The 12,070-nt window shown below is 38.3% G+C and overlaps 1 long non-coding RNA gene across 1 annotated transcript in view; it reads right to left on the bottom strand.

The window, feature by feature from the left end:
- The window catches only part of LOC141548316 (uncharacterized), a 31,684-nt gene extending 19,890 nt beyond the window's left edge, over positions 1-11,794 (bottom strand). The window contains exons 1-2 of the long non-coding RNA XR_012483894.1: positions 11,526-11,794; positions 10,410-10,560 (exon numbers count right to left, since the gene is read on the bottom strand). This is a non-coding gene — a long non-coding RNA (uncharacterized LOC141548316). The remainder of the gene's footprint in view (positions 1-10,409; positions 10,561-11,525) is intronic.
- Between the last annotated feature and the right edge of the window lie 276 nt (positions 11,795-12,070).

The raw sequence follows: 12,070 nt of genomic DNA, 5'->3' as shown, positions 1-12,070 counted from the left end.
TGCTTTTTTTCTTTTTTTGTCTCACTGGTGTTAGTTACTGTGCCTAACACATAGAAGGTGCTTAACAAATGTTTATTTATCGACTGTTTTGTGTATCATGGAGTGATGGTGTGTATATACTGTGTGATGGTGTGTATGTACTGTGCTCTGTGGGGAGTATGAGTTTGGGGATATGTTTTTGTGTGTGCTGCATGTATATGGTGTGGAAGAGAGTATTGTGTGGCATGTGTTTTTGTGCAGAAAGAATGTGTTCTGTATATGTGTGTGGTATGAGGCACGTGTCTGTATATGCGTGGGTGAATGTGGTATAGCAAGTGTGTGTATGTCTCTGGGTGTTGTATAATCTATAATTTTGGGTTGTGGTATGTATGTGATGTCTGTATTGTGGGGTGGAATATATGTTTGTGCATGTATGTGGTATGTATTGTATGTGGGGTATTGAGTGTGAGGAGTATTGTGTGTGGTGTTTGTGTTTGTGATGTGTGTGCTAGTTGTGGGTGGCTGTGGGAGAACTATTTGCATCTTTGCTGTATTGTATGGTATGTGTATTTTATGTGTCTGTGGGTAGGAGTGTATATGTGTGGTGTGTATCTATTATCTGTAAGGAAGTTGTGGGGGTGTACGTATGTAGTATATATATTAAATGTGTGTATACTTTCTGTATATGTATGTTGTATATAGCGTAGTGTTGTAGTGTGTGTATATATGAAATGTGTGACGCATATATGTGTAGGGTGGAGTTGTATGTGTCTGTCTTATTGTGTGTCTGTTATATGTATTGTGACATGTACAATTGTAATTGTAAAAAAAAAAAAAACTATGGCAAAGTCAAATTACAGGTTTAAACCCTGTATATCTTATATGCCTTATCCTATGCAACTGGGCTTTCAAGATGCTACTTCCCCCATCATAGAAGAACTCATATATTTTCACGACCATACACTAATAATTGTCTTCTTAATTACCTCATTAGTACTATATGGTCTTATTCTTATACTCACAACAAAAGTCAAAACCATTTGAACAATCATACCTGAAGTTATCCTTGTCCTAACTGCCCTCCCATCCCTATGCATCTTATATATATATAGATGAAATCTATAAGCCCTACCTCACAGTCAAAGCCATGGGCCATCAATGATACTGAAGCTATGAGTACACTGACTACGAAGACCTTTCATTCAATTCATGTATAGTACCTACCCAAGATCTAACCCCTGGCCAATTCCGACTATTAGAGGTAGACATTCAAGTAGTTCTCAAGATATCTGGAGAGATATCTGGTATAGTGTGTGTGGTGTGTGTAGTCTATATTATGTGTATGGTATATGATATGTAGGAGGGTATTTATGGAGTATATGGTGTATAGTGTTTGTGTGTGTGTGTGTGTGTATATATATATATATATATATATATATATGTGTGTGTGTGTGTGTGTGTGTGTGTGTGTGTGTGTGTGTGTGTGTGTGTGTTTCTCTGTAGTGTATGTAGGGGTATGTGTTTATAGAGTGTGTGGTATGGTGTGTGTATATGTGTGTTGTGTGTATATATAGGGTTTAGCATTTGTGTGTGAGTATGTGTGTATAATATATTGTGGATGCATTTTGGAATGTGTATGTGTATATATATATGCAGTCTGTGCATGGAGAGTGATGTGTGTGTGTGTGTGTAGGTAATGTGGTTTGTAAAGCTGTGTGTTGGTATGGTGTGTACAGTGTGTGTGTGTGTATGTGTGTGTGGGGAGAGAGAGAGAGAGAGAGAGAGAGAGAGAGAGAGAGAGAGAGATGGATATATAGAGTATGTAGTATATTTGTATGTTTTATGTGTTATGTTGCATATTTATGTGTATTGAAGAATATGTTATGTATTAGGAAGTATTTATGGAATGTGTGTATATATGGGCATATGTGCAGTGTGTTTATGAGGAGAAATCGTATGTGTGTATCTAGTATGTGCATATGTTGTGTGTATGTATGGGGTAAATGGAACTATACAGTGTATATATGTATGTAGGTATATAATTTATCTATGGTATTGTGGTTTTGTACTTGTGTGTAGTGGATATGTGTGGGGTTTGTATATATATATGAAAGTGTAGCATATGTGTGTGTATATGTAAGACATGGTATATGCATGTATGAGTATGCTACATATGGGAGTAGTATGTATGTTTGGTGGTATTGGTGTTGAATGTTCATGTGTGGTGGATGTGCATGTGTATATGTGTTTGGTATGTATTCGTGTATATAGTATATTGTGTAGTATTTTGTACGTGGGGGGTGCTTATGGAGTGTATATGGTATATGTGAGTTGTAAAGTATATCTATGTAGTGTGTGTATGAGTATACTACTCATACTTATGTATATTGTATAATGTGGGTTTGTAGTATTGTGGTATGTAAACTTGTGTGACGTGCATGTGTATGTGAGTTACATGTGGAGGTGTGTGTATTTGTGTAGATTGTGTTATGTGTTATGTGTAAGTTGTATTTTTGTGTGTATGTGGAGTTGTGTTGTAGGATGTGTGTATTGTGAGGGTGTGGTATGTATATAAGTATGGATGTGGTGTGGATATAAGGATGGATATGTATGTTTTGTGTAGCTTGTATGTATACATGGGGTACTTGTATACATTGTATATCTGTGTCTATGTGATATTAGTTGTGTATGGTCTATGGGTATTGTTTGGACCTGTGTCTATATGTAGTATGTGTGATGTATGTATTGTATAGATGTGTGGTATGCGATATGTGCAAATATGTGGGATGTCTAGTGTGTACTGTGGGATGTGTGTATATGTGTATGCATATAGCATATGTGTATTGGAGGATGTGTTACATCTGTGGTATATGTATGTGTATCTGGTTTTGTGTTTGTGTTTATGTGTGGTTTGTAGTGTATGGACTGTGTATATGGTTTGTATTTGTGTATGTGGGGATGTTGTGTGTGTATGGTGTATGGGAAAGGCTGGGATAGTGTGTGATATGTATTGGGTGTGTAGTGTGTTTGTAGTTACATGAGGATTTCTGTGAGGTGTATGCCCTAGGCATGTTATTAGATTGTGTGTATATGTGGAACATAGTATGGTGTGGAAATATAGTGTGTATTTGTGAGGTGTGTACTGTTTGTGGTCTGAGTGGTGGTTTTTGTTGGGGGCAGAATCTGTGACTGTGGGAACATGGATCTGGATGGGAGGTGTTGTGCACTTGTACTAGAAATCCTGGACTGCTTCTCTCTCCTTCCCTGGTTGTGTCACAGCCCTTGAGGGCCCTCTGGGTTCCCAGTATCCCCCAATACACAGATATACAATGCATATAAGTACCCCATGTATACACACAAGATACATAAAAACACATACATATCCATCCCCACATACTTATATACATACCACACCCCCACAATACACACACTACACACACCACACATCCCACTGATGTGTGCTTCCTCCCCCCTACCCCCCTGCAGCTTGCTCCACTTAGCCTTGTGGGTGAAGCAGTTCAGCACTAACCCTGGGCTCATGTGGTCATTATAACTTGTCACCATGTAAGTTTTGTTGATGGTATAGTTATATTATGTTAATTAAGAGTTTTATTTTGACTTGACTTTAGATTCTGCATTTCTGGGGGAAGCTGCTTTAAAGTTTTCTCCTATCTAAGTATATTGTTTTTTATTAGACAAATATAATCGAATCCTGGGAATATGAAATAAAACCATCTTTACATAAGTTCAAATAGTATACTTATGATAAAAATAATGTAATAGAAATAATATATGAAAATATAATATAATATTTAATAAAGATAATATGATATAATATAAAAACCATAGACAATTAAATCCTAAATAATTCAGCTACTAGAATACAGCATCACTATAAAAATAAATTATTGCCATATCTATAAGTATACAGTACAGATGACTCTTGGGAGTACAGACACCCTGAATTCAGACCTCTGTGCCTCTGAACTCTGTTATTCTTGTAACTTTGAAGAATTTACTGGCTCTCTCTTTCTCCTCTGTAAAAGAGAGGAGTGGCCTACAAATCATTTATTTTAAACATTATTTTTCTGTTGTATAAATTTTGTTAGCACAAGCTGTTAGCTTTTAGTTCTATAATTTCTCTCTCTTTTTAAATTTTAATTTTTAATTTTAAATTAATTTTAATTTTAAATCTGTTGCACTTTAGCTTTGTTCCCTTTTAAATTTAAAATAATTACTTTTTAAAAGTAGTTACTATCTTTTCCTTCCACTGTCCCTCCATCCCAATTGTGCAATTTTTCAAAATGAAAACCCTCATAAACAAATATCCATAGTCCTACAAAACAAATTCCCACGTGGGCCAAGTCTAAAAACATACGTCTGATTCTATATTTAAAGTTTACCATCTCTCTACTGAGAGAGTTGATCAAAGTTCTGAAGTCTTTCAAAGTTGTTTTTCTTTCTAATACCATTGTATCATTTCCCAGTAGCTTTTCAGGTTGGGACTATGGCAACAACAACAAAAAGATGCTCTAGTTTTATATCTGAGTACTTTTTGGCTTTCTCGGCTCTCACTGGGTGAAGGTAATTGGTCCCCTTTCTAATTAGTGTCTTAATGTAGCTTTCATTTGTTTTCTTCCCCCTTTTCTCTTTTAGATGCTTGGGGTTATCAATTTGTCTCTGATAAATGTAAAATAAGTATAAATAGTTCTGATAAGTACTCTAAATATTAACTGAAGAATTTATTTTTTTTAGAAACAGAAAGTGAACATTGAAGATTCTTGAGCAGGGGAGTGACCCTCAGGCTCTAATTTTCCATCTCAGGAGGAAATTCCAGTGCGGGGATCCTGCCCTCTAATTGTGTAGCACTGCCTGATTTTGTCCATTTGGGAAGTTTTCTAGGGCCTCAAATGTTCTGAGATCTAGATTTTGCATTTTTGGATGTCTTCTGAAAGCAGAATCAATTGTTTCTCCATGTTTCAAATGTGTTTGGTCCTAAGTATTCTCAGATTCATTACTAGCTGTGTGACCCTGGACAAACCACTTCATCCTGTCTGCCTCACTTTCTTCATCTGTAAAATGAGCTCAAGAAAGAAATGGTAAGCTACTCTAGAAAGAAAACCTCAGATGGGGTCCTGAAGAATAAGACATGACTGCAAATGACTGAACAACAACATTCTTTTTGGTACTTTCAAAAATGTCATCTTCTGACTTGTTCAATTGTATTTTTATTATCTCTTCATCTTTGCTGTGATATTTTCCTGGATAATTAGTCACTTTATAATCTCCCTGATGAACCTGTTTTATAGAAAAAAACTAAACTGAAATTTATTTATATCATTTTGGTATATTTATTATATTATAATATCAAATGATGTATTTCCTTAATGCTTTTAAAAAACTGGAGAATGAAGTCTTTTATCCTCATAACATATGTATTATATTTTAAATATTTATGGTTCAGTTTCATTCATCCTTTGATATTTCTTCCATTTTGTCTCTTGATCTGGATTTGAAGAGTCTTCCCCCCTCCTTTGTAGGTCTCTTCCACCTTTCTATCTCGGATCCAGCAAGACTGACTGATTCCCTGTATTTCTGATGAAGATTTAGCCTTTGTAGCTTGTATGTTTATTGTGTCACGATTTGTTTTAAAAAAAAGCCGCCCCCAACTTATGACTCATTTTTCTATTCAGGTATGTGAATAGTGGAGGAGGCAGTTCTGTCAGCTGGTTACTGAGCACAATCAGGTTGGTGCCATAGCTCTTGTTGCTAGTGAAGACCTGGGATTCCCAAGGGATTTTTGGTGGGGGGGTGGAAGTAGGGGGAAAACCCTTCTGTTCTACACAGATCTGGGTGCTTTCTGCTGTTTGCTATGGGCTGCTGGGCTCACCCTGATGGTGACAATTACCTTGGTGCCTTCCTAGATTTGAATGGAGGGAGGGTATAAATTTAGGGTCTCAGTAGCTTGATAAACTGCTTATCAATAGCATCCTCTCTCTTTTTTCAGATTTTTCCCCATTTTTTCTCTTTTCCCTCCACAACTTTTGGGGATTAGGTAACCTCTTGATAGAATTATCAAAAGATTAGGCGGAGTTGGCTTCCTGGCTCTCCTCTTTCTCTTCCTCCTCCTCTTCACTTACATGCTCCAAGCATTGGGACTACAGAATAAGAGCAACTAAGCAAGATTTTTTTTTGACGAGAGAGAAAAACTTGGAGTTTGGAGTCTTCTAAAACTCAGTTACTCAATGTCAAATCATTCTTATCTATTTATTAAATTATAGACCTAGTTTAAAAATGCTTGTTTTTTCTAATTGACCAGCATAAAAATAGCTCACTTAAATTTTTTTTCCAAAGCTCTTTACAAAGATTAATTTCATTTTATAGAGTTGCTATTTTATCTCCAATAAGGGAATTCAGACTGATTTATTTTTTTTTTCCTCCAAGATCACAGAAAAGCTCATAAGGTAGAACTGGAATTTGCATTCAAGTCCTCTCAGCCACAACTATGCTTCTTCAATACGTTTCAGGCTGTCTTCCTAACATGAATAAAATAAAATTGCCATATGAAATTGGTCTGCTATCATTGTGACTGAACTCTTCTCATTTAGTCTGATTTAGTGAGGTCTGTATATTGTAATTTGGCACAAAGAAGGAAGATGCTAAATTTCCTTCTCTGGAGTAGCTTCCTCCAAATCAGCATCATCCTGATGTTTGTTTCAAGCACACAGTTATTATGTTGGGAAGATCTGAATTAAGTTCAGAAAAATTCCCAGGACTCTATGCAACTTTTTTTCTGGCAAGATTCACTGATAGAGCCAAAGGCTTTTAAATATGGGATGTCTAGTCCCTTCTGAGAGTAGCACCCTCCTGAAGCCTTTATCCACTAGTAACTTATATTTGTAGCATCAGTCATTAATCTTCCATCTCCTCTTATCTCTCTTATCTCCTTCTCCATATCCAATTGCCCAGACAGATTCTACTATTATCACCATCTTTTGGATCTGCCCTCCTGTTAGGTTCTTACTAAGTGCTAAGTCGGTACCTAACAATTCTCTAGTCCACACCTTTTGGTTCCTGCCTTTAAGGGGAGTTTTATCCCTTTGAACTTCTGGGGAGGAACTTACATGTTTAAAAGGAGCAAGTTCATTGGTAGAAGTAATTTTCCCACAAGCCCTTGCGTTCTCTCACGCCCATTCTCTGGGAGGATAAAAGAAGACACCATTGAGCAAGGAGAGAGTCTACTCTAGGCCAGAGTTGGGATGGCTCATCTGGAGGAAGAGGACTCTAGGACAGAGTCTGGCCAGGAGATTGAGTTGAGACAGCAGATCTCCTCCCAGAGAGTGATCGGCAGTTTCTGGAGACAACAGAACATTACACCCTCCCTTTATTTAGGTGGCCTCCACCTTAGTTTGCTTCTCTTCTGGACCAGTAATGATTACAACACACACACTGCAACATCCAATGACCTGCTTCCTCCTCTCTCCTTTCCACTCCTGCTAATCATGACCAATGGCTGGATGACAAGGAAATTCTGCTGAGGATCATTATTGTTGTTGTTGCTGTTTGTCCTTCCTTCTCAAAGAGGACCAAAATATCAGGGAGGTGATGCCATGAGTTGTAAGTGAATTGTAAGTGAGGGAAGGCTGTGCAAGGTCACCTGCCTCACTTTCCCCTCCAGAGCCAGCTGGGTCCAGGTACCAGATATGTAGTTCAGGATGACTAGAGCCCTGGATGCAGTGGGACATCTTGGTCTTTTTAAGCTAAGGTCTTTAACAGGCCTCACTTTGACTGAGACAACTGCCATTCAGTTATTACGGCTAGGTAAGAATTGAGGCAGAGAATTGCCTCTTTTACCTAGTACCTAGCGCCCCGCCCCCCCAAAAAAAGTCCAATCTGAGAAGAGAAGACCCTCAGGGATTCTGACCAGAGGCAGAAATATTCTTCCTCTGACAAAAAAGTAACCATCACCACAGAAAATAGAACTGGACTGGGGTTTAAAGGTTTCTCCTCTGATTTGTCTCAGTACTGCCACAAGTTAGTGGTAAAAGAGTCCAATTGGGTTTGCTCTCTGCTGCTGACTTACTGACTACACATGTGATTGTTCCTGGCCATTGCATTCACTCTCCTCTCTTTGAGCCCTGTTTTCTTTCTTTTAAGCAACTTTAATTCTTTAGATTGTTCCTTATTGTGAATTCAACAATCATCAAATGGGAGAGAAAGTTCACTGTTCAAAACTCGAGAAATTTGCCAGTATAGTTAAGCATGCCAATAGTTCTTTGGATTTTGGGATGTTCATGTGATTGCAGATGAGACTTTCTTTGAAGTCTCTGACCTCTTCATTTTTCTTATCTGGAGCATGAGCACATGCTGTCACAGATTTCTGAGACTGAGATAATGTATGTGTCTAAAGCACTTTGTCAAGCCTAAGGGAGAGTAAGCCATATATTGTTATTCTAGATAGACTAATGGTTTATTTTTGACGTGAACTCCACTGCGCTTGAGTTTCCTTGTAGGCTACGCTAATACCTGAAATCACTAAGCAATGGCAGAAAATGGATGTAAAACACAGAAACACTTCTTGGTGGCTCTCTCTGTTTTTGCTTTTTAATAATTACTTATGTCCCTTTCACTAGATGGCAATATTGTATTGTATAAGTGACATAAAAATATACTTTCCTGAAAGGAAAAAGGAAAACATACAGCAGGCTCTTTTTTTCTTCCATAGTGGCCTAGGAAAAGGAATCTTCATCTTTAAAATTTATATTTATTTTTATGAAATGATTGCCATTGCCAACCTGATTACTCCATCGAAGGGGGTTTGACTAGTTAGGTTGCCTCTGATGTCGTTCTTGGTCTACTTCAACCCTATGGCCTGTTTGTATCTGAAAAACCAGAGGTTTTCCACTCAGATTCGAATCAGAATGACATTCATATCACCCTTGCTATCAGAAACAACCCTTTCAGAGAGGGTCTTTTGTATGCTTTGCAGAATGATTGAGGTTGTCACTTCTATAATTAGCACTAAGTATTCTTTGTCCTCTGTCTTCTCTGCCAAAAAATAAAAGACACAAAGACACTAGGAATCTGTGACCAATTTCATACTCAACCACTGTATTTGATTATAGGGATACAAAGGAGGACCATGTTAGACTTCTATCATCTTCATCATTGTAAACCCCTTTGGATTGTTATCCAGATTATATTTGTTACCCTTATTTGAAAGCCATGTAAAAATCTCAAGTACAATGGCTATAGAAAATAGCTTGGTTTCCTGCTCAGCATGGGGTAATAAATACGGTATGTGTTTGGGACTTCCACTCTATATATGCTCGCCCCCCCAAACACACACACACACACACACACACACACACACACACACACACACACACACTGATCAATTCCTTTGAAAATCAAGAAATAAATTTGTGCTTTGGTTTCAGAAATGATGGGGTTTTGGCTCAAAAAGCATTTTGGGGTTCATCATTTGGCTAAATTTTCTCCCTCCATAGGACAAGTTCTTGTTGGCTCAGAAAACAGCAGCCCAGAATGGTTTCCTATTCCAAAATACTCATGTTGGAAAATGCTATCCACATCCAAAGAAAGGTCTATGGACACTGAATGCAGATCCAAGCATGTGATTTTCACTTCGTTGTCTTTTTTTTTCTTTCCTGTGTTTTTTTTTCCTTTTGTTCTTATTCTTTTTTCATAACATGATTGATACAGAAATATATTTTATATAATTATATACGTACAACCTATATCAAATTGCTTGTCATCTTGGGAAAGTGAAAGGAGAGTATGGAGGGGAGGTAGAAGGGAATTTGGAACTCAAAATTTTATAAAAATGACTGTTGAAGACTGTCTTTACATGTAATTGGAAAAAAATAAAATGCTGTTTTTAAAAGGTCTCCTAGGAGCTGCCCAACTAGAACTATCAAGCAAGCCTGATTATGGAAATAGGATACAAAATCTAGATGATGTGGATTATAGTACATAAAAAAATCAAAATTTCAAAACTAGGCAGGGACTATGAGAATTCAGCAATGCTAATAGTTTACTGGATGAAAATTTTGGTAAAACATTCTTAATCTCTGCAGCCATTGTGGTTGGCTTTCCTCTCTCTGATAGCTTTCTGAAAATTTTCCCCTGAATGCCAAAACTACATTTCTTTAATTAAGATCAATTGCTATACTGGTTTGCTCAATTATGCTCCCTTCTCCTTTGACTTTCCACAACTATCCTCACATTCATTTATGACTGCTTGATCATCAGCCCCATTTCCCTTTCCAATTGGAGGGCTCTGTCTCAGTACAACACACCAAGATTCCACCAATTCTGGAATGGCTAAATAAGTTACGGTATATGAATGTAATGGAATACTATTGTTCTATAAGAAATGATGAGCAGCTAAAAAGCCTGGAAAGACTTACATGAATTGATGCTGAATGAAGTGAGCAGAATCAGGAGTACACCATACAGAGTAACACAGACTGTGCAATGATCAACTTTGACAGACTTATCTCTTCCCAGGAATGTCGTGATCCAGGACAATTCCAACAGATTTTGGATGGAAAACGCCATCTGTATCCAGAGAAAGAATGATGGAGACATAATGAGGATTGAACCACACTAGTTTCATCTTTTTTGTTTCTGCTTTTTTTTTCTTTCTCATGTTTTCCCCTTTTGTTCTGAGTTTTCTTTCCTAACATGACTCATATGGAAGTATGTTGAACATGATTGTGCATGTATAACCCATATCAGGTTGCTTGCTGTATTGGAGAGGGGGGAAGTAAGGGAAGCAGGGAGCAAAAAAGGAACTCAAAATCTTACAAAAATGAATGTTGAACACCATCTTTATATGTAATTAGAAAAATAATTACTATTAAAATAAAAACTTTAAAAAGTAAAATAAATGAGGGATCGGATTGATCATTAGGGTCCTTTTCAATTCACATCAATGTATAGTGCTTATAGAAACACAGGAAGACAATGCCAGATTTAAAATGAGAGCGTAGTAGAGACTTAATATATTTTCTTTAAAAGCATTCCTAAAGAAAACAAACAACAAAACCACCACCATATTCCTTGTTATACGGGAGATCCCTAGAGGATAGGGATGAGAAGTGAAGGGACGTTAGGAGAATTGCAATATAAAAACAGAAGACATTAAGAGAGCATAGGAGCAAGTTAGTTAAATATAATATAAATTTATTTTCTTTCAGCTTATTTTTAAAAGTAGCCTAAGTTTCAGTGTCCAGAAAAAAAACATCATCCAAAATGAAACATTTTCATTGGGAAAAGTTAACCTAGGAACAATGGAAAGCTCTCAAGAATTAGTCAGAAGACACAAAGAAAAATTATTTGGGGTAGGATTCTGGGAAGATGGTGCAGTAAGTCAAAAAATTTCAAGCTTTCCACATTTCCCCCACAAACAAAACAAAACTGAGCCTCAAGGTGAACAGAGACTAGTGGAAAACAAGACTTGGGGCAGAATGGGAGTCCTCCTGGGGGAAAAAAAAGACCCTAGTACAGGGAAGTGTAAATACCTTCGGCTGGCTGGGCTGAGACAGCTAGCTGGGAGCCCTGGGGCAAGCTGAGGTCTAAGGCAGCCTCAATCTAACTCACAGGAAGTTGGGGGTTTTAAGTCTGAGCCCGGGCAGATTGAGGGAGCCTCGCTCTGACACACAGGAAGGGGGGGGGTTGAGTCTGAGTCGCGCGCAGACTGAGGGAGCCTTGCTCTGACACACAGGAAGTGGGGGGATTGAGTCTGAGTCGCGCGCAGACTGAGGGAGCCTCAGTCTGACCCACAGGAAGTGGGGGGGTTGAGTCTGAGCCCGGGCAGATTGAGGGAGCCTCGCTCTGACACACAGGAAGTGGGGGGCTTGAGTCTGAGTCGCGCGCAGACTGAGGGAGCCTCTCTCTGATCCACGGGAAGTGGGCGGTTGAGTGTGAGTCGCGCACAGACTGAGGGAGCCTCAGTCTGACCCACAGGAAGTGGGGGGATTGAGTCTGAGTCGCACACAGACTGAGGGAGCCTCGCTCTGACCCACAGGAAGTGGGGGGCTTGAGTCTGAGTCGCGCGCAGACTGAG

This window comes from Sminthopsis crassicaudata, chromosome X, assembly GCF_048593235.1.
Source record: "Sminthopsis crassicaudata isolate SCR6 chromosome X, ASM4859323v1, whole genome shotgun sequence".
NCBI lineage: Eukaryota > Metazoa > Chordata > Mammalia > Dasyuromorphia > Dasyuridae > Sminthopsis > Sminthopsis crassicaudata.
This window is presented reverse-complemented; position numbering and strand designations above follow the sequence as displayed.